This window comes from Chlorocebus sabaeus, chromosome 4 (genome assembly GCF_047675955.1).
Source record: "Chlorocebus sabaeus isolate Y175 chromosome 4, mChlSab1.0.hap1, whole genome shotgun sequence".
NCBI classification, from domain to species: Eukaryota; Metazoa; Chordata; class Mammalia; order Primates; family Cercopithecidae; genus Chlorocebus; species Chlorocebus sabaeus.
In genome coordinates this window covers 74150930-74178221 of record NC_132907.1, presented here as the reverse complement: position 1 = coordinate 74178221, position 27292 = coordinate 74150930, and the positions used below count along the sequence as shown (strand labels likewise).

The 27292-nt window shown below is 35.8% G+C and overlaps 1 protein-coding gene across 1 annotated transcript in view; it reads right to left on the bottom strand.

Moving 5' to 3' along the window:
* CDH18 (cadherin 18) overlaps nucleotides 1-27292 on the bottom strand; it is a 1112094-nt gene that overhangs the window by 784251 nt on the left and 300551 nt on the right. The window contains exon 2 of the mRNA XM_073014822.1: nucleotides 5851-5912. The gene's annotated coding sequence lies outside the window, so the exon portion shown is untranslated. The remainder of the gene's footprint in view (nucleotides 1-5850; nucleotides 5913-27292) is intronic.

Below are 27292 nucleotides of genomic sequence, written 5' to 3'. Positions count from 1 at the left end.
CATGTGTGACGTTATACATTGTGCTTGGTTATTTTATGCAACAACATAGGGAATACCTATTGGACTAAGAAAGGCATATATAAATAAACACAAAGAAAAGCAACTAAAGTATTATTGGAAAAGCACAGCAAAGTATCTTTGTTTCTAATATTAACTGTACAAAAAATAGATATATTAGTACTCAGCATTTTTCTGAAGACAAAAGAGAAGAGTAAATATTAAATAATGTGATCAAGCAAAATTCATTACGTGATTTTTTTTTAAATTATTTTTAAAACTTCATCAAAATGGTGTGAGATAAGTTTTAGTATAAATCTGTATAAATTATGTACTGACATTCATTTCATTTAAATAAATAATTTTTTATTTAATTGCCTACTAAACTTGGGAAAGTCTTAAATTATGAAATAACTATTAACTCCTTTAAAATTTATAATTCAGTTTATGGTTCTACTTCGCTAAAAAATCAACAAGCATCTTTTGAATTCTGTTGTAAAGACAAATCAATCATTAAAGTGAAAATGTGCCTTTTGGAGAATTTTTTGTCTGGAGAAAATTTTGATGAAATATTTACTGTTATCGGTTATAAATGGGAAAAAGAGTGTGAACATTCAGAAATGAAAGCCCACATCCTTAACTAGGAAACTGCTGGCTCCCACACTGGGGATTTTTTTTTAAGGATGCAAATTGAGATGAAAATTACAAACATGACTAACCAAAACAGTAGAAAAAAATTTCCTTTTTCAGGGACATTAATACCAAATCTGTCTTCACTGTTTAAACACTCTTGATATTTAAGCTCTCAGAATGTTATATTTTACAATATCACTTCAAGAATAACTTAAGAGAGCCGAAGATTAAGTGAGATTTAATGTAAAGTCAACATAAAGACATGATTAGGGCTCAGTTTACAAAGACAATTTGTGTAAAATCTTTTCTTCCACTTTTTTGTTATTGTTGTTCTACTTCCTTTAAAAATGTTTCAGCAATGTTGGAGTCTGACAATTTTTTTTTTTTTTTTTTTTTTTAGACGGAGTCAGGCTGGAGTGCAGGGGTGTGATCAAGACTCACGGCAACCTGCACCTCCCGGGTTAAAGGGATTCTCCGGCCTCAGCCTCCTGAGTAGCTGGGATTACAGGTGCCCACCACTATGCCCAGTTAATTTTTGTATTTTTAGTAGAAATGGGATTTCACCTTGTTGGTCAGAATGGTTTCGACGTCTTGACTTCGTGATCCGCCCACCTCAGCCTCCTAAAGTACTAGGATTACAGGCATGAGCCACGGCCCATGGCTTTTTTTTTTTTTTTTTTTTTTTTTTTTTTGAGATTGTATCTTGTTCTGTCACCCAGGCTGGAGTGGAGCCATCCTGTGGCTCACTGAAACCTCTGCCTCCTGGGTTCAGGAAAGCTATCTTGCCTCAGCCTCCTGAGTAGCTAGGATTACAGGCGCATGTCACCACACCCAGGTAATTTTTCTACTTTTAGTAGAGACAGGGTTTTACCATGTTGACCAGGCTTGCCTCAAACTCCTGGCCTCAAGTGATCGACCCGCCTCAGCCTCCCAAAGTGCTGGGATTACAGACGTGAGTGAGCAAAGGCACCCAGCTAGACTAATGCATTTAGGTAAAATTCAGTAAGTGAACATTGTCATCATTTTCTTCCCCTTTACATTGCATAAAACTCTGTTAATTTGACTTAAAGCCATGGAAACTTGAACTAACATAAAAACTGAGCTGTAATTGAGCTTTAACTTGTGAGATAAAATCTGTGATGTTCTACAAGCTCTACTATAACCCTTTCTGAAATTGTGCTATGAAACTTAGCTCTAACATGCAGAAAAATTTATTCAGTACAAATATAATTCTGTGTACAATTACCTACAGACAGGGATGGTGCTGTAAAATTTAAACACAATAAATAATTTAATAAATTATAATTATATTTTAATTTTTAAAGTTATAAATTTTTCATTTGCATTCTGGGACAGGTAGATTGATGCAATTTTTTTCATAAAACACACCCACCCACTGTATTTTTACAATAATGATGAAGTACGCTTACACCAATAGATAAAACTATGCTTCTTTGTAACACCATGATTGATTGATTAAGATAATTAAGCCACATATGCTACAAAATCTTTCATAATATGCTTTTTATATCTTTTTTATTGTTACAACATGTGTTCCTGCATCCAAAAAGTATTTTCAAACAAAAAAATTGTATTTGCAATAGGGGTATGTTCTAAGACCAGGTAATACAAAAACTCAACCTTGCTAAGTTTGTAATGTAATCAAGGTTGGAGTGTTTTGAGGAGCATTGAAGAAACATGCAGTGGTGCGGGATGAGGCAGGTGGGATCTACACTTAAAAATTGGATGGCCTTGTCTCTTTGGATTGAATGGATTGTGATTTGGTTTATATTTTGCTGTTGCTGCATTGCATTTAATATATTACCAAAAGGAAAGATCCATATTTCAAATTAATGCTCAAAAATAATAATGAGCACATTATGTGAAACAATAGATGTGATTTGAGAATATTGAATGTTTTGCGATATCAGCACTTTTAATCTTTTTCATTTATACAAATAATGAGAATTCCATACCACATATACATACTAATCTAAAAAGTTAGGAAACTATACAGAATATGTGTGATGAAGTATACTTTACACAAAGTAAGTTAACATAGTATATTTAATACTTGCTTTCTTATATTTCATTTTTTGAAAAAATTCAAATATTTATGCAGTTGTTTTTTATTATGCAAGGCAACTGTATATAAAAGTTATTAATCACTTTGGAAGGCTGAAGTGGGTGGATCACAAGGTCAAGAGATCGAGGCCATCCTGGCCAACATGTAAAACCCCCTGTCTACTAAAAATACAAAAAAATAGCTGGGCATGGTGGCACACACCTTTAATCCCAGCTACTCAGGAGGCTGACGCAGGATAATTGCTTGAACCCAGGAGATGGAGGTTGCAGTGAGCCTAGATCATGCCACTGCACTCCAGCCTGGCGACAAAGCAAGACTCCGTCTCAAACAAAAAACCAAAACCAAAAAATAAAAATCACTCATCAAACCAGTGAAAGGTATATTTTATCAACCATCAATCCATATTTTTCAACATTGACACTTATTGTAATTCGTTATTATTCAATGATAAGAGCTTTTTGCGTTAGTAAACATTATCAGTAAAAGATTTACATAGGTAAATGATTACTAATAGTCAGGAACAGTTATATCGCTACATTTGAATTACAAAAAAATCTAGTAACACCTCTAAAAGTTGGCATAATGTCAATGCTACTTTGATGGTCCTATGTCCTATGACATTTCAAAAGTATACCAGTAAGAAAATGTTTAATTATTTATTTGAGGAAACAATAGTTTAAATAATATTCTTTAAAAGAGTAATTTCAGGGGTGGGAGGATAAGATGGCTGACTAGATGCAACCATCTCGTGCAGTGGGTGGTAGACTAGCTACCAGCCATTACACTAAAGTATCATCTACTAGGTGGTATCCCAAACTACCACACCAAAAATTATCTTGCTAATATGCATACCTGTGAAACTAGGCACAAGAATCCACCGACACATAAAGGTCTTGTACAGAGGACTAGCCCTCTGAAAGTGTCCAGAAACATAGCCAACTACTTATACTCAACATACACCATGGGTAAAGGAACACCGATCCTCCCAGATGAGGAAGAATCAGCAGAAGAGTTCTGGAAATTCAAGTGAGAGTGTCTGCTTATCTCTAAACATGTCCACTAGATCTCCAGCTATGGAAATTAACTAGTTTGAAATAATTCAAATGATAGACATCAAATTCAAAATCTGGATGCTAAGGAAACTCATCGAGATTCAAGAAAACATTAAAACCCCATCTAAGGGATCCAATGAATCCAGTAAAATGATCCAACAGCTAAATGATATAATAATCATGTTTTGAAAAGAACCATACTGAACTTTTGACTGCAAGAATTTAATAACATAATCAGAAGAATTAACAGTGGAATTGACCAAACCGAGGACTCTCAGAGCTTGAAGATTGGTTCTTGGAATTAACTCAGTCAGACAAAAATTTTAAAAGAACATAAAAAGTTAAACAAAATCTCCAAGCAATGTGGGATTATACAAAGAGAACAAATCTATGACTCATTGGCAATCCTGAGAGTGAAGGGGAGAGAATAAGACGCTTGAATATATATTTGAAGATATAGTCCACAAAAGTCTCTCTAATTCTCCTAGAGGTTGACATGTAAATCCAACAAATACAGAGAAGGTCAGCTAGATACTACACAAGATGACAATTCCCAGGCACACAGTCATCAGATTCACCAAGGTCATCACAAAAGAAAAAGTTCTTAAAGGAAGCTAGAGAGAAGGGTCAAGTCATGGACAAAGTCATGTACAAAAACTCATGAGGTGCGCAGTAGACATTTCACTAAAAACTTTACAAGTCAGAAGATACTGACACATATCTCTTTCTTTCTTTTTTTTTTTTTTTTTTTTTTTTTTCCTGAGATGGAGTTTAGCTCATTGCCCAGGCTAGAGTGCAGTGGTATGATCTTGGCTCACTGCAATCTCCACTTTGCAGGTTCAAGTGATTCTCCTCCCTCAGCCTCCCAAGCAGCTGAGATTACAGGCATGTGCCACCACACCCAGCTAATTTTTGTATTTTTAGTAGAGACAGGTTTCAACATGTTGGCCAGGCTGGTCTTGAACTCCTGACCTCAGGTGATCAGCCGGCCTCATCCTCCTAAAGTGTTGGGATTACAGGCATGAGCCACTGCACCCAGCCTATTTTAAGCATTCTTAAAGAAAAGAAAATACAACCAAGGATTTTATTTCCCACCAAACCAACTTCACAGGTGCAGAAGAAATAAAAGTTTTGTTAGATAAGCAAATGCTAAGGGAATTTATTTCAACTAGAACAGCCTTACAAGAGGTCCTTAAGGGAGTGCTAAACATGAAATTAAAGAATGACACCTGCTACCACAAACACAACAGATCCTGGAAAGGCTGTAAAGAAAAGAGAGCTCTTATTCATGTCAGTTAGAGTGTAAATTATGTTCAGCCACAGTGGCAAGAAGTTGGGAGAGTTCTCAAAGAACTTAAAACCGAGCTACCATTCAATCCAGCAATTGCATTACTGTGTGTATACCCAAAGGAAAATAGATCTTTATACTGAAAGACACATGCATTTGTATGTTCATTGCAACACTAGGCACAATAGCAAAGGCAAGGAATCAGTCTAGGTGTCTATTAATGGTAGATTGGATTAAAAAAAAAAATGTCATACATATACAACGTGGAATACTACGCAGCCATAAGAAAGGAATAAAATCACGTCCTCTGCAGCAACATGAATGGAACTGAAGGCCATAATCTTAAGCAAATTAAATCAGGAACAACAACAACAAAAACAAATACCACATGTTCTCGCTTATAAATGAGAACTAAAATTAGCACACATGGACATAAATAAGGGAAAAAAAAGACATGGAAGACCGCTGGAAGAGGGAGGGAAGGAGAGGGAGGAGAGGGAGGATGGGTTGAAAAACTACTGGGTACAATATCACTACCTGGGTACAATATCCTCCTGTAACAAACTTGCACATGTATCCATTCATACAAAAAAAAAGTTAAGTTTCTTAAAGAGCGATTTGAAACACAGAATATGTTAAATTTCTAAATAATTCAGTGTAATTCTAGATGATCCTTAAGATAAACTACGACAACAATTTTGACATTTCTATAGTATTTAACAGAAATTTATCACAGAAATGTTTTAGCAGAAATTTATAAATTCATAATTTATAACAGAAATTATAAGTTTTACCTTATAAATCAGTTCAGGAATGTTTGTTGTGTGTTCTTCTTATATATTGCTGTGGTTGAGTCCTGCATAAAAATAAAACAAAAATATAAAATATATATTTCAACACATAAAAATCTATGCATAGTTAAAACATATTTATTATGTTACACATTAAACAGAACTGAGTTTGGAGAGCAAATACATTTTTGAAGAGATAAATTTTTGATAGGTTTGAACTGCTAGATTTTTTTTTCTTTTTAGGGCATGACATTTTGAAACTATGTCCAGTTAGAATTTTAGCTCCGTCATGTGTTAGCCATGTAGATATGGGCAATTTAGTCTTGTTCTTTGACCCTTGGTACATCAAGACATAAAGAAGTTTTAACTTCAGTGTTACAAGCTATTTAAACACTTAATATTACGCCTTAAACATGGTCAAAATTTAAATATAAACTATTTTAGTGATTTTACATAAAATGTTTATAAAAGTTATTTTCATAAACTTAATGTTTTATGATTTGAATAACCACTATACTTTCAAACAAAGAGAATATGAAAGATCAGAATAGAAATGCAAGAAACAACGTTCAGTATAACCTGAAGTATAATATGATTAGCAAGGGAGTATTGTAAATCAATTAAAAATATATATTGTTCTAGAATTATGACTTTTATTTCAATATATTAAACTTGAATATAATCCCTAACGTATACAATACATGCATTATACCAAATAATATATATGTTGTATGTATACACAACATAATGCTTATTGGATTGAAGTGTTAACATTGGAAAGTCAATATTAAAAGAAGAAAACTAAGAGGTAAAAATGTGTTCTCAGTAGATAATAATCCCTTTCAAAATCCAAAAGCAGGAGCATAAGAATTATGCTTATTCTCTGACCTTAGCCCAAATCAGCTTATTATGTCCTTAGTTGACAATGTGATTTGATACATGATTTCTATATCCAAAACTGATAAAAATTACACTTACAGAGGTCAGATGCCTCAAATATTTTAGGAGTATGTCAGTCATTCAGCAATTATGTATTGAGTATTACTATATGCCAAACATTATTATTTATACTAGCAACGCAACACATAACAAAAGAGATAAAAGACACTGCCCTCATGGTACTTATGAGAGGTGACAGTGTGCTAGCAGCCCTCACTCTCAGCGCCTCCTGTGCCTCGGCGTCCACTCTGGCGGCGCGTGAGGAGCCCTTCCGCCTGCCACTGCACTGTGGGAGTCCTCTCTTTGCTGGCCGAGGCCACAGCCGGCTCCCTCCGCTTGCAGGGAGGTGTGGAGGGAGAGGCAGGGGCAGGAACCGGGGCTGCGCGCAGCGCTCACAGTCCAGCGCGAGTTCCGGCGGGCGCGGGCGCAGGCTTGGCGGGCCCCGCACTTGGCACTTGGAATGGCCGGCCGGCGCTGCCGGCCCAGAGCAATGAGGGGCTTAGCAGCCCGGCCAGCAGCTGCGGTGGGTGAACCGGGTCCCCCAGCAGTGCCAGCCCGCCAGCACTGTGCTCCAGTTCTCGCCGGGCCTCAGCTGCCTCCCCGTGGGGCAGGGCTCGGGACCTGCTGCAGCCCGCCATGCCGGAACACCCCGTGGCGGTGAGCTCTCGCGGGGCGGGAACCTCCTCCAGGAGCGCGCTCGGTCCCATCAACCGCCCAGGGATTGAGGAGTATGGGAGGAAGGCGCGGAACTAGCAGGCAGCTCTACCCCCGGCCCCGGTGCGAGACCTACTAGGTGAAGCCAGCTGGGCTCCTGAGTCTAGTGGGGACTTGGAGAACCTTTATGTCTAGCGAAGGGATTGTAAATATACCAATCAGCACTCTGTGTCTAGCTCAAAGTTTGTAAATGCACCAATGAGTACTCTATATCTAGCTAACCTAGTGGGGACTTGGAGAACTCTTCTGTCTAGCAGTCTGTGCCTAGCTAAAGGATTGTAAACGCACCAATCAGCACTCTGTCAAAATGGACCAATCAGCTCTCTGTAAAGTGGACCAATCAGCATGAAGTGGGTGGGGTCAGATAAGGGAATAAAAGCTGGCTGCCTGAGCAAACCAACGGCAACCCATTCTGGTCTACTGGTATATGGCGGGTGCTTTGTTCTTCTGCTCTTTACAGTAAATCTTGCTGTTGTTCACCGTTTCCATTCACACTGCCTATTTGAGCTGAACACTCACTGGGAAGGTCTGCAGCTTCGTGAAGCTAACGAGATCACGAACCCACCAGAAGAAAAAAGTGCCAGACACATCTGAATGTCTGAAGGGACAAACTCTGGCCACAACATCTTTAGGAATTGTAACACTCATCACCAGGGTCTGAGGCTTCATTTTTGAAGTTAACAAGACCAAGAACCCACCGATTCTGGACACATTCACATTTTGGGCATGCAGGGAGTGGTGGATGAGAGAAAAGTGTACACCCAAATACGCAAATACACATTGTATATCAGGTTATCCTAAGTACTGTGAAGACAGAAGTTAAGATGTGTCAGTGTTCAGCAAAGTAGAAATGTCTGGTACCTGATAGCTGGAATCTGGGCGAAAAAAATAGGGAGTTGAAGAGAGTCTGAAGTGTCTGCAAGGGGTTACCTAAGAGTGAAATGTAAGAACTGAGTCCTTTAAAGTCAGGGAAATGAGAAATAGCAATCACTAGGATGAGAAAAGTAAGAAATGGGCTATGATGTTCTGGAAGTACTAAGAGAAAAACGAGATTTGTAGTAGCTTGGTGGTCTCTGTCTATCATCTATGTATCTGTCTGTCTATCATCTATCTGTCTGTATCTATCCATCCATCCAGCATCATCCTCTATCTGTTTGTCAGGGCGAAACTTCCAGATTCTGTTAGAACGTGTAGTACTCATAAGCTTCAGGGTTACCATAACAACTCCATGGACCTTTTCCAAAATGACCACCTTAAAACTAAGAGTAAATAATATCTGATGTGACTGATTTCCAAGTTTAATTCCAGGAACTATTGATGACACAGTGTTCACGTGGGCTGTCATTAGGAACTGGTGCTCATCACAACTAATGCACAATATGTACCCTGCAACCCATGCTCACATGATTTGGGATGAGAAGCAGCAAAGATTTTCAAGCGATAATTTTAAAAATTGAGGTATTAGAATATTATACTCTATGGAAAATCATGTGTAAGCACGTGGGGACCTATTTATACATAGCTGACATTTTGTGCTAAGGTTAATATAGACTCTTGGGAAAGAAGGGAGAAAGCATATGACTGATCATTTTATCTTGGCTCTATTGCTACCATAGAATAAGCAGCACCCTCTGCAGTGCATAGAGCCCAATGCACAGCTCTGACTCTAAATGTGATACGGTCTCCTTGAATAACTGTTTAATATCTGACAAAAGAAAATTAAGTTTGAATAGTTCTTAGTATATTGACAAAAACTCTGTCAATTAGGAAATGTCACCAATAAACAATTCAATTTCCTGCATTGTATACATTTATTTAAATGCAATGAAACAATTCATTCAAATACTTTTGAAAAAGAATTTATAATATTTACTTCTAAGAAACATATATTTCACTTCACTTTAAATCACACTATCTTGTCTCCTTTATCAATCTCAGTGTGCCTAATGTTTTAAAATGCAACGATTATTTTACAGAAAATTTCAGCAGTATTCATTTTCATGTCTGAGCTCTTGAAATAATAAAGTATACGCTTAACTAGAGAAGGAATGTGTTAAAAATATGTATGTAGTTGTACAAAATGTATTCTCACTTATTATATAGGTCAGTACTTCAAAGTTTTCTATGTTATTTTGCAGAGCCCTTCATTTCAATTCATTCTCCAATTTACAGGTTTATAATATAATCACAGTAACTAAAGTCTCTGCAGGTTGACCAGAAATAACAACAGCAAAACATAATATTATGTGGCAGCATAATAACATTAGAATCCTTTGTTGTAAATTTCTCATTGTGTTTTTATAGAACTAGGCTAAATAAAAATGAGAATTCAAGTTTTTATTTTTAAAAATCAGAAACTCTCTGTAAGAGTGTCAGTAAGAAAAAAATACATAGAAGATGTCTGAAGCAAGCTTTACTCCCGAAGTCACGTCCTCCTCCGAGGAAAACTCATATTCAAAAACTATTTTTTCATCCAATATTTACTCATTTAATTGCTAACCATCTTTACTACACTTGGTTTCAGTCAGCATTCCAATAACTGAATTTAAACAGCAGAAAGGGCAATCCTCCATGTGAAAAGTTGTGTTTGTATTGTTAAACTGCACATAAATTTGGATATATTAATGCTGTTTAACCTTAAATAACTATTTCTAATATGATATTGGATCAGCAACAATCCACCAATTAATTCTTGAACAAATTAACTATCACATACATGGTTATAATAACTTTTAGTTTTTTTTTTTTGTTTGTTTTTTTTTTTTGAGACGGAGTCTTGCTCTGTTGCCCGGGCTGGAGTGCAATGGCCAGATCTCAGCTCACTGCAACCTCTGCCTCCCGGGTTTACGCCATTCTCCTGCCTCAGCCTCCTAAGTGACTGGGACTACAGGCGCCTGCCACCACGCCCAGCTAATTTTTTGTATTTTTTAGTAGAGACAGGGTTTCACCGTGTTAGCCAGGTTGGTCTCGATCTCCTGACCTCGTGATCCGCCCGTCTCGGCCTCCCAAAGTGCTGGGATTACAGGCTTGAGCCACCGCGCCCGGCCTTTAGTTGTTATTTATTTGTATTTAATTTTAATTATTTTTCAATTCAATGCCCGATTCTTACAACATGAATGTTTTTGGTTATTATTAGTTGCATACTTATGTGTTCAGTATCATTAAATCAGAAACAGAAAGTCCTAAAATACCCTAACACTACAGGAATATGAAGAGGTGGCAATTGCCTGGTTTTGTATACAAAGAACTCAGAGAAAGCTGGTATGAGTAATCAAAAGGTGAACTCCAGGTGTACTGACCCTGAGATTCACTATGAAATTCATAAGTCAAGCTGTAGTTAAAACCTTGATTTTTGCTAGTGAAGCCCCTGAGCAGAGAACCTAGGTAGGCCGTGTCCAAAATCCTGACCCATGGAAGCCTTGAGATAATTTGTCACCCACAACAGGAAACAAATACAGTGTTTGGGACTTGAAAATGGTGTGCTGCTGCAACGAATACCTAAAAATAGTGTGACTGGCTTTAAAACCAGAAAGTTAGTAGAAGCTGGAAGGATTTTAAGAAGCACAAGAGTGAAAATCTAAATCCCCCTGAACCAATTGTTAGAAAACTGGATTTTGAAGATGCTCAGGCCCTCAGCCCTCTGAGGGAGGGCTCAGAGGAAAGTGAGGAATGTTACTGAAAACTAGAAGAGAGATGGAATTGTGTTATGCAGTAAAAGAATGTTAGCAAAGCTGTGTCCTGTGGTTATGCACCAATCAGAGCTTTTAAATGATGAAATTGGATATATAGCTGATCTTTGAACAACATAGGTTTCAACTACATGGTTCCACTTACATGTGGACTTTCTCCCACCTCTGCCACCCCTGCGGCCCCAAGGCAAACCCTTCCTTTTCCTCCTCCTACTCAGACTACTCAATGTGAAGAAAATAAGGATGAAGGCCTTTATGACGATCTACTTCCATTCATGAACAGTAAATCTATTTTCCCTTTCTTATTACTTTCTTATTTACATTTTTTCTCTAGCTTACTTGAGAATACAGTATTTAATACACAGAATATACAAAATATGTGTTAACTGACTGTATATGTTATCTCTAAGGCTGCTGGTCAACAGTAACCTATTAGTAGTTAAGTTTTGAGAAGTCAAAAGTTATTTGTGGATATTCAACTGCATAGAGGGTTAGTCCCCTAGCCCCTGTGTTGTTCAAGCGTCAACTATATAGCTAAATGCCACAGATGCTGCCTGGTTTCTTCTTGCAGTTTACAGTACAATGTGAGAGAAGAGAGATAGATTGCAGAAAGGTTAGACATGAATACAAGTAGATTATTTTTAAAATAATTGGCCTTTCCAAGTGGCAAGAGATGCCTACCAAAAATGGCTGCTGAAAGTATATCTTATAAACAAACAAACAAAAAAAAAGTGGAGATGCGACTGCACAATCTTTAGTTAAAATCTTGGAAAGTTCAAAATGTCAAAACGACTTCATTCACACTAAGTTCCTTTCAATAAATGAAGGGTATGCCTTACAGATTTTCTCAACCAAGAGCCACAGCCTTTAGATAAGCCGTAAAATCCAGTCAAGAAAATCCAACATTTCAGAAGTGTAAGGTACTGGCTATTGCTGTCCCCAACACTTCTGAAATGCTGGATTTTCTTGATTGGGTGTAACGGACTAGTTATTGCTGCTCATCTTCCATTTTTCCTATTTTTGAAACAGTGTTGATAAGTATAATCCTATCCTTGTTCCACCATTATAAATTGGGAGAGTTGGGGGGCAATAACTTGTCTCTTAAATTGTGCAAGTTCACAGGTAGAGAATTGTGCTCCAGGAGCTCTACTTAATGAATTAGGCTGAGACCTCTTACATACGCTTGGATTTGACTTGTAAGTTATACTGAATTGACGATATTGTGATGAGATTCTGGATTTTGAGCTGATGGTGCAATGGGATGAGAATCTGAGGAACCCTGAAAGTGGGTGGACATATTTTGCATTTCAGAAAGACTTAAATAACTCTATATCAGAGAGTGGTAGATTCCCATCCCTATTGTACAGGTACTGTGTAATCATTTTACCTTGATTGTAGGTAGGATCTAAGAATGTGATGGGATAGTCAGTCTGTCAGTATGATATTACGTTACGATATGTTACGTTACATTGTAAGACTCCATCATAGCAAGCTGATTCTCCTGCTGACTTAGCAGAAGTAAGATACTATTTTGGTTAGGTCCTAAGGGCTACTTCTGGAAGCTGAAAGTGACATCTGACTAACAGCCAGCAGAAGATGGGAAACCTAGTTCTACAACTGCAAGGAACTAAAATCTTCCAACCAATTAAATAAGCTTGGAGAAGACCTTGAGCCTCAGGTGGAATCATAGTCCTGACCAACACGTGGCTTTGCCTTGTGACAGCCAGACAACTCAGGTCTAACAGGCCTGATTTACAAAAACTGTGACATAATTGGATGCTGTTTTAAGCCAGTACATTTATGATAATTTGTCATATGGCAATAGACCAATAATGCATCAACTCTCAAAATAATATTAGGAATCCATAAATTTCTAATTGAACATTTTGCTTAAATATAAATGCATTATTTCAGCAGTTCCCAAATAGTATTTCATTCCATATTATCCTTTTGAGAATGTTAACAATTTTGAAAACTTTAAAAAATATTATGTCATATATCCTTAAATTGTACTTAACAAAAACCTGGAAAATAAATTTTTAGAAAAAACAAGGAGTTTGAAAAATAGAGCATTTACAAATTATAAATAAGATTATTTATGAAATGCTTTTATAGTCTATTTGTATCAGTAATTATTTATCCTTTATTTAAATACTTGAAATGTAGACATTAACAATAAGTGTTTTGTAAATAAGAATTGCTAGAGGCCAGGAGTGGTGGCTCACACCTCTAATTCCAGCACTTTGGGAGGCTGAGGTGGGCAAATCACGAGGTCAGGAGATCGATAACATCCTGGCTAACACGGTGAAACCCCGTCTCTACTAAAAATACAAAAAATTTAGCCATGCGTGGTGACGGGCGCCTGTAGTCCCAGCTACTGGGGAGGCTGAGGCAGGAGAATAGCGTGAACCCAGGAGGCAGAGCTTGCATCAAGCCGAGATAGCACCACTGCACTCCAGCCTGGGTGACTGAGCGAGACTCTGTCTAAAAAAAAAAAAAAAATTGCTAGAGAAAAATACTTTTATTTATTTATTTATTTATTTATTTATTTATTTATTTATATTATTATACTTTGAGTTCTAGGGTACATGTGCATAACGTGCAGGTTTGTTACATATGTATACTTGTGCCAATGTTGGTGTGCTGCACCCATCAACTCGTCAGCACCCATCAACTCGTCATTTACATCAGGTATAACTCCCAATGCAATCCCTCCCCCCTCACCCCTCCCCATGATAGGCCCCGGTGTGTGATGTTCCCCTTCCCGAGTATTCTGTGTGGTGTGGCTTTGTACTTTCAACCTAAAATGATAATTCAGATTGTATTGACTGAATAGCATTGGAAAATAATCAGCAGTACAACTCTACTATGTAATATAATTAGAATGCAATGAATAAATAATCCATTGCTCCTTGGAATGTAGAAATTAACAATAACTGCTTTGTAAATAAATATTGCCAGAGAAAAGTAGTTATATTCTGTGTGGTGTGGCTTTGCACTTTCAACCTAAAAATGATAATTCAGATTGTGTTGACTGAATAGCGTTGGAATGTCATCAGCAATACAACTCCACTAGATAATATAATTAGGATGCAATGAATAAATAATACTTCACTCCTTGATACAAGGTACTGCTTGTTAGTGTAGGGGTCATTTGTAAGCCAATTTTGTTATTACCCTTAAACAGCATTGTTGTTAAATTGTGATAAATGGGAAACCGTAAATTGGGAGAGAATTTTAATGGTCATTATCTTCATTAGCTAATGAGATGTGCTAATTATGTTTGTAAGTGACAATAATTTAGTAGCCCTGGCTTAAAGGCCTCACAGAGCCATAACTAGGTCAGTCCTCTGCAATGTGTTTTCACAATGTTGGAAGGGACTTGATAATGAGAACCTAAACTTGATGGTAATGTTTTCTATAAAATTATTCATTAAAATGTCTTCTTAAATTATGTCAGGTTTTATGTCTTTCTCCCATAATACATTTGCATAAATTCTAAGGTACTGAGAATGTGACATCAAAAATTAAATTAAGGCAGTGGTATTTGAAATGTGTTCCCTAGCCCCATGGGGATCCCTGAGAGCCTGTCAGGGGTGTTCAAGGCTGACACTATTTTTGTCTTAATCAAATGATGCATTTTTTGTTTCCACTGTATTGACAGTGACAGTGATGCTAAAAATAATGATGGTGGGTAAAAATACTGATGCCTTTGATTTAGCCATTCAGTAATGTCTATATGTATCAGTTATCATGTTGCATGCTAGAAATAGATACAATTTGTATTTGTAAATTAAAAATTGGTCAGTTAAGTAATTAATTGATTAGAGAAACACTGGTGCCCTTGCATACATCAAGAAAGTGACTCTAAACCATATTACGATTCATTGTATTCTTCAACACTTTACACAAGCAGGAAAGAAACAAGGGAGGAAGAAAAGAGAAAGAAAGAGAAAAAGAAAAGGAAGAAAGGGGGGAAGGAAGGGAAGGGAACAGAAGGGAGGGGAGGGTAAGATGAGGAGAGGGGAGGGGAAGGAGGGACGGGGGACAGAGGGATGAAGGGAGGGAAAAAGATGTCAATTTCTCCTTGATAAAAAGTACACACACACACACAATTATGTACCCTCGAATATGCATTGTTTTTTGTATTCATTGTGTAGAAATCGGAACTACGCATGAAGTTCTAACATTGTGTTATGAAGCCCAGTACATGTGTGGCACTTGGAGTTGTGAGCTGTGAGCTACACTAGCTGTTCTCTCATGGAACATTGTTTATATCTAGTTTTTTGTTTGTTTTGTTTGTTTTTTGTTTTTGCATAGTGTCAGAAAAAAAATGTGATTGCTTAAAGTTGGGTATTGGGTACGTATATTTTTAACTGTGAAAAGAGACCCTGCCTGTTCAAAGAAACTACTTGTTAGCATTTGTTGCCAGTGATGAAGTTCAGTATTTAAACAAATATAAAATTTTGGAAAGCTTGTATTTGCCCCATGAGTTTGACAGTACTGTAACGCTTAAAGAATATCCTGATCAGATTATTGATATTAGCAATTGTGATTTTTAAAATAATATGTGTTCATATTGAAAGATACATACATCTTTGTGAACAACTTTTTTAAAAAAATGATTGATGCATGGATAAAAAAATGTTACAAATAATATATGGGTAACAAATGTTTTCATAGTGTAAGGTTGAACAATGGATTTTAATTAACACAATATGAAAGTTTAATAAGGTAGTTTCAGCTTCCATTTGGCAATTAAGCTTTATAAAAACTACCAATTGTTGAGTTTGGGTGTGCTATTTAAAAAATTCACAACTATCTGACAAAGGATTTTAAAATGCCTCCCTTTTCAACTACACGTATGAATAAAGTCAGATTTTTTTACGTGCTTCAACTAAACAGCATATCGCAATGACTGAAACAGAGAAGCAGCTGTAAAAATTCAGCTGGCTCTATTATGCCAGAAGCCAAACATTAAAGAAATTTGCCAAAAATGTAAAACAATGATGAACTTATTATTAATTTTTTAATCTTGGAAAACATTTGTTTAAAATATTTTTATTAACATATTACATCTGCATTATTTTTAAATAAGCTTGTGAAATGAATATTTTTAAACTCTTTACCTTTTATTCATAATATAGTAAATATTGGCTCATACAAATCATAAAAAAAATTGGGTTTTTAATACGTTTTAAGACTTCAAAGTTGTTCTAAGACTAAAATTGTGAGAAACACTGTCTGTCTCATGGTAATTGAAAGTCAGTAGATGGGTTGACTTTTTGATGAAAAATGTATTGGAGAATAAAAGAATACTTATGAATGTGTTCTAAGTCTATATATACTTTAAGTTTTTCAACTCTGAAAGGCATGAATCACTATTGTAATCAATACACTAAGTATTTTGAAACATGGAAGACAAAAATGTGCTTGCTTCTTACTGATTACCCCACATAAGAGAGAACAAAGGATCAGAGAGGAACCTACAGAGATTCAGCTTATTGGTGAATAAACAAATTATTTTACTTTTTTAGTTCATTATGATTTTTTAAGTATTTGTAGGTATTAAATATTTTATTTACTAGTAAACACAAAGAGTTATCTAATAACAAGCTTGTGTGTTCTGTATGAATAATGATCAGTGATGCGGCAATGAGATGCTAGCATTTCTCGCTACGGGTGTAAGATGCCATGGAAATGACAAGACACCACGGCATGTAGTAGTCTACTGTTCTACCCTCCAGAGCTGTGTGTTCTTTCCATAGCAGAGAACATTGTGTTAATTCTATTTTCTACCTTGAAGAAAAGCATAGCCAGTAGCTTTCCTGTTCTACTCAATTTCTCTAATTTATAAAGTAAAATTCCATTAAATACTAACCAAAGATGAAGTAATGTTTTAAAACTGCATCATTCAAAAGGATGACATACGTATACACAATCAGTTCACAATGTTCTCTGTAGAACTTTCCTCAGTTCTTAAAACCTAATACAATTTCTAAATGTTTTGATCAAACTGACTCACCTTAGTGCAGAGATAAGGTAATTGAGATAATAAATTTTTTATTTTATTTCATTTTATTTGAATTTTGCTCTTGTTGCCCAGGCTGGAGGGCAATGGCGCGATCTCAGCCCACCAAAACCTCCACTTCCCGGGTTCAAACAATTTTCTTACCCAGCCTCCAGGGTAGCTGAGATTACAGGCATGTACCAACACACCTGGCTAATTTTGCATTTTTAGTAGAGACAGGTTTTCTCCATGTTGGTCTGGCTGATCTCGAACTCCTGACCTCAGGTGATCCGCCTGCCTTAGTGTCCCAGAGTGCTGGGATTACAGGCATGAGCCACTGCACCCAGCCAAGATAATGAATTTTAAATAGGACAACTTTTATGCTATTATGTAGAGAAGTACACTAACAATGTTCACAGAAGTCACTTTTCAATCTAACTTTTCATTCTCTTGTAAATCTAAGAGAACAACACAGGAAAACACTGTGAATATATTATATTGTTACATTCATGTCACATTTCAGCAATAATCACATTTTTCACTGATGATTTAGAATATTTTATGTAAACCTATATTGCTGGAAAAAAAATGACCTCAAAGAAAATAAGTCTTTTTTCTTTTTTCTCTGTTAACTGAAGATAACAGATGAGCTTCATGGTCACAACATTTAATCGCCTAATTTTTTTTCCAAATTAATGATTTTTGGTAGAGTTATGGGTACCCATTATTTGTAGTTACCTACCGTGATGGTTAATATTGAGTGTCAACCTGATTGAAGGATACAAAGTATTGATCCTGGGTGTGTCTGTGAGGGTATTTCCAAGGGTATTAACATTTGAGTCAGTGGACTGGGGAAAGCAGATCCACCCTTAATCTGGAGAAAACAATCTAATCAGCAGCCAGCAAATATAAAGCAGGCAGAAACATGAAGCAATGAGACTGGCCTAGCCTCCCAGCCAACATCTTTCTCCCATACTGGATGCTTCCTGCCCTAGAACATTGGACTCTAAGTTCTCAGTTTTGGGACTCGGACTGGCTCTCCTTGCTCCTCAGCTTGCAGACAGCCTATTGTGGGACCTTGTGATCATGTAAGTTAATATGTAATAATCTCCATATTTTATATATATGTATACATATATAATATGGAGTATATAATAGGATTATATATGAAAAAATATATATATATATATTCTATTAGTTCTGTCCCTCTAGAGAATCCTGACTACTTTTATTCTCCACTTATTTTATAAACATATCAGTTGGATTTGAAATTTAACCCCCGTTTTACCAGAAATGTTACTAATATCATTTTCTGGATAATTTTCATGTTTCTACTGGGATCCACCAGCTTGTGCATAGGCTGGAGAAGACGATTATAAATTTCATCAGGTGTGAGCTCCTTCATTGTTTACCACTAGCTAAGGAAAAGGTTATGGTATTTTAAATTTTATTTTCCTAAATATAAAAATATGAACACATAACAGTATGTAGAATAAATTGCATATCAATTCTACTCATACGTAGTCATTAAAATGTATTTCTCTTTCAATCTAAATATTTATTTTGTGAAAGGAATTAATAACAATATAAAAGTGCCTAAATGCAATAAATAAATTATACTTTATAAGCGCCTCATTATTATTTTAATTCAAGTGGATAATTTTTCTGAGTATTTACCTAGTTAGTGCTAACTACAGATATAATAATGCTTCAGTTTAAATGCTACAACCAGACCATGAATACTCTATGAAAAACAGTGAATTTTGCCAACGAAGATATTGATGTTCTCGACCAAGTTACTAGTTTGCATATTGAGTTCTCCAAAGAATCTTAATCAAAAAGTGCTTTAAAATTATCCCAAGGCATAAAAATGTAAATATTAGCATAATTATTACACAATTACTTCAGCAAATCATTACAATTTGTGACTAATAGCCCAAAGTCAGATATGAATTAAATATGAAAATATTTAATTTAATAGTGTGTGTGTGTATATATATACATGTAATATCAAATTTTTCACCAGCCTGTATCATGCTAATTCTGAAGCACCGTTTTATTCTTCAGTAGATCATGTAAAACTGGCAGTTGGAAATATGGCTGTTGTAGCTATCTATATACATAAAGACACAGAAACTACCACAACGAAACCCCATACAGACACAGAAACCAACACAACAAAATACCATTAAGTGGAGAAATCTTGTTAGGTCCAATTCATTATTAACAATCAACTACTTTTTAAAAGTCACACGTAATAAAACAAGTCCAATATTTTTACATGTCAAAGTCTTGGTTTTGAAAAATATGTGGCTTTAGAGTGATATAAAATTAGTGCTTCTTTGACAGACTGGGTACATTTTTATGCCCAGCAGAAATGTGAGCTGAGATATTCATCAAGCACAATCTAAATTCTCCATTTTACTGGTTGACAAATCTATTGCGGTGACTAGTCTCCCAAGAATGCTTTTCTGGCAATAAGAACAAAGATTTAAGGAAAAGAAAAATGATCTCAGGATACATATTGATAATGATACAAGAGGCGACTGAGATAACCTGAAGATATCTAAATAAACTCAATTCAATCTCAGACAAACAAAGGTCATAATTATCCCAATTTTGCCTAAGAAAACACAACAGTTATTCATATTAGATTATAGATAATGAGCAACTTTGAAATTACATTTATTTTATATTTCCTCCCTAATATTTATGTCCTTTTCTCTAACTACACTTTCTGTTAGAGTTGATACTTCTCTGAAAAGACAACCTTTTTTTCCCCTGGTTATTATAGAGAAAAATAGAGTGTTTCATTATAGAAAAATATTCCTAAAAGTCAAGAGAAAAAAGTCAAAAAAAAATTTAATAAACTCCTTTTTCCTCTATGAATACCAAGAGTGTTTTGTTATTTGTGAAAAAAATACATAGCAAAACTCCTTTGGAACAAATGTACAGTTTTGTAATTATCTGGATATATACAATTTCTGCCTGACAAAAGAAATATTCAAAATAAAAGTGCCAGTTTATTTCAGAATACCCAGGAATATAAGGCACAGGGGCAGTGTCAAAGATGATAGTAAGCTAAGAACAAGGACTTAAACCAAGACTGAAGGAGTATCAATTTTTTTAAAAAAAATTTACATTTATTTTCAAATAAGTGGAAAACTGGATGTACCTTTCTGATAGATTTATGCATAAAAATTAAAATTAAAAATATAAATATTTTATGCCTATACCATGATACATTTTTACATTGCTAGAGCAGTAAGCACCCTTTCTTGAACATCACTGTTACTGTGATAAAAGACAAGATGTGAAGATTAATTTTATGTGCCAACTTGACTGGACTATGAGATGCCCTGAAAACTGGGAAAGCATTATTTCTGTGTGTGTCAGTGGATGTGTTTCTGGAAAAGATTAGCTTTTGAATTGGTAGCTAGTAAAGACTATTGACATCACAAAGGCGGGTGGACATCACCAAATCTACTGAAGATCTAAATAAACGAAAAAAGGCAAGCAGGGCAAATGCTGCTTGAGCTGGGACATCCATCTTCTCCTCCTCTTGGATACAGGCACTCTTGGTTTTAGGGACTTTGACGTGGGCTGTGACTTACACCATTGCCTCCCCTGGTTCTCAGACTTCTGGGTTTGTACTGGAACAATACCATCTTTTCTCAGTCTCCAGCTTGCCAATGTCAGATTGGAGGACTTCTCAGTCTCCATAATTGAGTGAGTCAATTCCTTATAATAAATCTCTATCTACCTAGCTTATTGGTTCTATTTCTTTGAAGAATCCTGACTAACACGCTACAGAATGCTTTATGCAGGAAAATAACCTGAAAGCTTTGCAGTCTAAAAATTTCCTTTTGGCAGCAATTTGCATTTGAGGAGATAAGAAATAAATATAGAAATTATAGTTACACTATTGCTGTAGTACAAGAAAAAAAAAGTATGTTTGTGTATTTATTTGAGACAGGGTCTCACTCTATCGCCCCGGCTGGAGTGCAGTGGTGCGATCTTACCTCACTGCAAACTCTGACTCCCGGGTACAAGTGATTCTCTTGCCTCAGCCCCGTGAGTAGCTGGGAATACAGGTATGTGCCAGCACACCTGGCTGATTTTTTTTTTTTTTTTTTTTTTTTTGTATTTTTAGTAGAGACAGGGTTTCACCATGTTGACCAGGCCGGTCTTGGCCTCAGACCTCAAGTGATCTGCCCAACTCAACCTCCCAGTGTGCTAGGATTATAGGCGTGAGTCACCTCACCCAGCCTTGATATTTTAAATCTAAATATTGAAAAGGAAGAGGGGAAGATATATGAGCCATAAATAATGGTAAAATACACAAGATTAAATTAACTCTGGAAGGTATGCACTTATGTTTCAGAGAGTGTCTTATACAATTTAGTAAAGGGTAACCTTATGACTAAAAATATGACAGACTAAAATGTGGAACATGTTTAGGAGTTGGAAGGAACACATAATATGTTCATTTGTGGGCAATCTGAATTTCAGGTGTTGGCCATCTGGATAGACAAAGTCAGTCTACTGAATGTATAAATGTGCAATTCAAAGTTTGAAGATTATAGATTTGGATATTTTGTTCATATAGACAATAAAAAGGCAGTATTCATGGTTCAGATGGTTTAAAGAAAATGTGCAGAATTTATATATAGTATGAAATAGGAGTTCAGTTTCATAACCAATTTTCCCAGTACCATTTCCTAAAATCGAGGTCCCTTCCCCAAAGTATGTTCTTGTCATCTTTGTCAAAGATCACTGAACTGGAAATATATGGCTTCATTTCTGGATTCTCTGTATTGTTCCATTTATCTACGTGTTTATTTTTATACCAGTATCATTATGTTTGGGTTACTAGAGCTTTGTAATATAATCTGAAGTCAGGCAATGTGGAGGCATCCTTGTAACATAATCTGAAGTCAGGCAATGTGATGCCTCCAGCTTTGTTCTTTTTCCTCAGGATTGTCTTGGCTATTTGGGCTCATTTTTTTTAAATCCATATAAATTGTAGGACTTTTTCTAACTTTGTGAAAAAAAAATGATGTCAGTATTTTGATAGGGATTGCACTGAATCTATAGACTGCTTCCAATTCATGAGTATAAAATATATTTCTATTTGTTTGTGTCATCTTCAATTTCTTTCATCAGTATTTTGTAGTTTTCCTTGTAGAGATCTTTTACTGCCTTAGTTAAATTTATTCCTAGGGATTTTGTTGTGTTTTGTAGTCATTGTAAAAGGGATTGCCTTCTTGATTTCCCTCTCATATATCATTATTGGTGTTTAGAAACACTACTAAATTTTGTAATTTGATTTTGCACCTTGAAATATAACTTAATTTATTTATCAAATCTGTCATTTTTATTTCAACTATTATTTTAGATTCATGAGGTACATGTGCAGGTTTGTTGCATGAGTATTTTGTGTGACACTGAAGTTTGAATATGAATGGCCCTATCACCCAGGTAGTGAACAGGGTAGCCTATAGGTAGTTTTTCAGCCTTTGCCTCCTTCCCTCTCTCCCCTCTCTAGTAGTCTCCAGTGTTTATCATTGCCATCTTGATATCAAGGGCACCCAATGCTTAGTTCCCACTTATAAATACTGCATTTATTTTTTTGTTCCTGCATTAATTTGCTTAGGATAATGGCCTTCAGTTGCACACATATGGCTGCAAATGGCATGATTTCATTTTTTTATGCCTGCATAGTATTCCATTGTGTATATGTACCATATTTTCTTTATCCAGTCCATTGTCGATGGGCACCTAGGTTGATTCCATGTCTTTGCTATTGTGAATAGTGCTGCAAGAACATAAGTGTGATTGTGTCTTTTTGGGTATTCCTTTGGGTATTGGTTGAATCTTTAGATTTTTCTAGATATAAGATCAAATCCTCAGGAAACAGGGAAAATTTAATTTTTATTTTCCAATTTAAATGTAATTTATTTCTTTCTCTTGCCTGATTGTTCTAGGTAGGACTTCCTGCAACTCAATACAGATTAAAGACTTAAACAGATTGGGCACATTGGCTCACACCTATAATCCTGTCACTGGTATGTCAAGATGAGAAGATGGCTTGAGCCCAGGAATTTCAGACCAGCCCAGGAAACAGAGAGACCCCCATCTCTATAGCACATTTTACAAATTGGCTGGGCATGGTTATCGTCCCAACGACTTGGGAGGTTGAGGTGGGAGGATCATAAGTCCAGGAGGATGAGGCTACAGTGAGCCATAATTATGTACTGCATACAAACCTGTGGGACAGAGCAAAACAGACCCTGTCTCAACAACAACAAAAAAGACTTAAACATAAGAACTGAAACTTTAGAAGTACTGGAAGAAAACCTAGGGAAAACTCTTCTGGACATTGGCCTAGGCAATAAATTTATGACTAAGACTGCATAAGCAGCAACAATGCAAAGTAGACAAGTGGGACTTAATTAAACTAAAATGCTTCTACGCAACAAAATAAACAATTAACAGAGTGAAGAGACAACCTGTTGAATGGGAGAAAATATTTGCAAACTATCTATTCAACAGGGGATTAATATCCACAATATAGAAGTAACACAAATTACTGAACACCAGCAACAGCAAAACCAAATAATCCCATTAAAAATGGGCAAAGGATGGGAATAGGTATTTTTTAAAAGAAGATATACAAGTGACCAACAATGTGAAATGCTCAACATCACTAATCATCCAAGAAATGCAAGTCAAAACCACAATGAGATAACAGCTTACCCCAATCAGAAGGGCTGTCATTAAAAAGGCAAAAAGCAGATAGTGGTGAAAATGTGGAGAAAAGGCAACTCTCATACACTGTTGATGGGAGTATAAATCAGTACAGTCTCTATGACAACAGTATTGATATTTATCAGAGAAACTAAAACTAGAACTACAGTTTGATCTAGCACTCCCGCACTTTTCCCAAAGGAAAAGACGTCAATATATCAAAAGCATACCTCACTCCTATGTTTATCATAGCACTATTCACAATAAAATATATATGGAATAAATAAAAATATCCATTGGTGTTTAAACAGAAAGAAAATACGCTATATATACACAATGGGATACTATTCATCAATGAAAAACAATAAAATCATGTCTTTTGCAGCAATATGGATGCAGCTGGAGGCCATTATCTTAAGTGAAACAGGCCAGGAACAGAAAGACAAATATTACATAATCTCACTCATAAGTGAGTATAAATAATATTCACATGTATATGGAAAATGAAATGATAGATATTGTAGACTTAGAAGGGTAAAGGGGTAAAAGTGGGGAGATTGATGACAAATTAGTTAATGGCTACAGTGCACATTATCCAGGTGACAGATACTCTAGAAGCCCTGATTTGACCGCTAGGCAATCTATGAATGTAACAAAATTGCACATATACCCCATATATATGTGTACAAATGGAAAGGAGATAAAGAAACTGCACAGTATTCAAAAATAAAGACAGCTCAATAATACCAGGATAAGTCAACATGCAATAGGAATTACATGTCACCTGTGAAGCAAGCCTGCCAAAAAAACATGAACCTGAATTTGATCATGAGGAACCACTCTCACATATCCCAGATGTGAATCACTAGATAATATGATGACCTGAATGCTTGAAAAATAAAATCAATATAAAACAGTATATAAAAAAGGAAAAGTAAAATAAATTAAATGATTCAAGAGATTTCTTTGTGGGGAAAAAAAAAGAAGAATGACATAAATCACCTAGTTGCAATGTGAATCTCAATAGAATATTGAGTAATACAAACAGCTAGCTATAAAACTTTTTGAAAGCAAATGTGGAAATTGGAATATAAATTGAATATTTTATGATACAGAATTATTGTTAAACTTCTTGGATGGAATACTGATGTTGTTGTTATGTAAGATGTTAAGGAATGAATGGTGTTCTGCATATGACCAAAGCTCAACATCACTGATCATTAAAGTAATGCAAATCAAAACCACAATGAGATAATTTCACGCCAGTCAGAATGGCTATTATTAAGAAGTAAAAAAAATAACAGATTCTGGCGAGGTGGAGATAAAAGGAATGCTTATCCACTGTCGGTGGGAGTGTGAATTAGTTCAACCATTGTGGAAGAGAGTGTGGAGATTCCTCAAAGACCTAAAAACAAAAATACCATTGGACCCAGCAATCCCATTACTGGGTATATACCAAAAGGAAATATAAATCATGCTACTATAAAGACACATACACGTGCATGTTCATTACAGCCCTATTCACAAGAGCTAAGACATGGAATCAACCTAAATGCCCATCAGGGGTAGACTGGATAAAGAACAGGTGCTACATATAGAACACGGAATACTATACAACCATAAAAAATAATGAGATCATGTCCTTTGCAGGAACATGAATAGAGTTGGAGGCCATTATCCTTAACAACCTCTAATGCAGGGATACAAAACCAAATACCACATGTTCTCACTTATAAACAGGAGCTAAATGACGAAAACACATGGGCCACATAGAGGTGAACAACACACACTAGGGCCTATCTGAGGGCATAGGGTAGGAGAGGGGAGAGGATCAGGAGAGATAACTAAATGGGTACTAGACTTAATACCTGAGTGATGATATAATCTGTACAGCAAACCCCCATGACACAGTTTGCGTATACGACAAGCCTGTACATGTACCCCTGAGCTTAAAATAAAAGTTAAGTAGTAAATAAATAAATAAATAAATAAAGTAAAAAGGAGGAAACTTATTTTTTCACTGGATTTGGAGATGAGAACTTTAAAGAGATAAGTATAGATAAGTTAGATCAGAAGATGGAGACCCTAATCCACTAGAACTGTTGTCCTCATGAGGGGTTGGTCAATGTTTACAAAGTAGAGCTCAATAGGAGGAATAAGTTTTTGTGTTCTATTTCTTTACAGGGTGATTATAGTCAACCAAAATAAATTGTATATCCAGAAATATCTAGAAGAGAGCATTTTAATGTCTTTACCCCAAAGAAATGACAAGTATTTGAGATGATGGACAGGTCAATTATCCTGATTTGATTATTACACAATCTATATATGTATTGAAACATCACAGTTTTCCCCAGAAATAGGTACAATGATTATGTGTTAATTAAAAACAAAATTTATTTAAAAAGGAAGAAGATACACCAATGATACACACACACACACACCACACACGTCACACACACTCAAACACATAGGAAGAGCCTTGTGAGGACATAGCCCGAAGGTGCCTGTCTAAGAGACAAGGAAACAGGCATCAGAGAAAACCAAACCTGCTTACATCTTGAGTTGGACTTCCAGCCATGACAACTGTGAGAAATAAATTTCTCTTGTGTAAGCACACAGTCTGTAGTATTTTGTTATGGTGGTGGAAGACTGGTGTGCAGAGGAATGTTTCTTATTTAAGAGTTATGCTGAAATATTTAGAGAGGAAGTTTCATAACATCTGCCACTTGCTGTCAAGAGGCAGAAGGGAGAGAGAGAGAGAGAGAGAGAGAAAGAAAAAGAGATGTGAATTTATTTTAAGTTTGCATGTATTAGCTGCACTATTTTTTCAACATTTTGGACATTTTTCTGAATAAAGAGTTAAGGAAAACTAAAGGGAAGAGAGCATTTCCACTGTATTTTTTTTAAGTAAATTGGATCAAAAACAGGATTTGGAGAGGCACTGATAATTAAACAAAATACAGAGGAAAGCAAGTAGCAAAAGAGACTGAAGATAGCCTAAGAAGAAGAAGTGGACTTAACGTAGACATCTGTAAACCAAATCTGAATAGGAAGAGTCATAGAGAGACACATTAATTTAAGGACTGAAGAGTGATTGTTAGTAATTGTAATGAGAACAGAATCTGAGATGGATTGGGAGATAAGGGAGAATAAGAAAGCAAAAAGTAAGCATGATGAACTTTTTTTGTTTGTTTGCTTTGTTTCAAAGACTGATTGGGAGGGAAGGCTTTGGCATAGTATGTTGAGGGAGTAGATACAGTTTTGTTTTCTTAGATTAGAAATAAAAAGCATTTTGTATGCTTCAAGAAAATAATTAATGTAGAACAATGGATGGAAATAC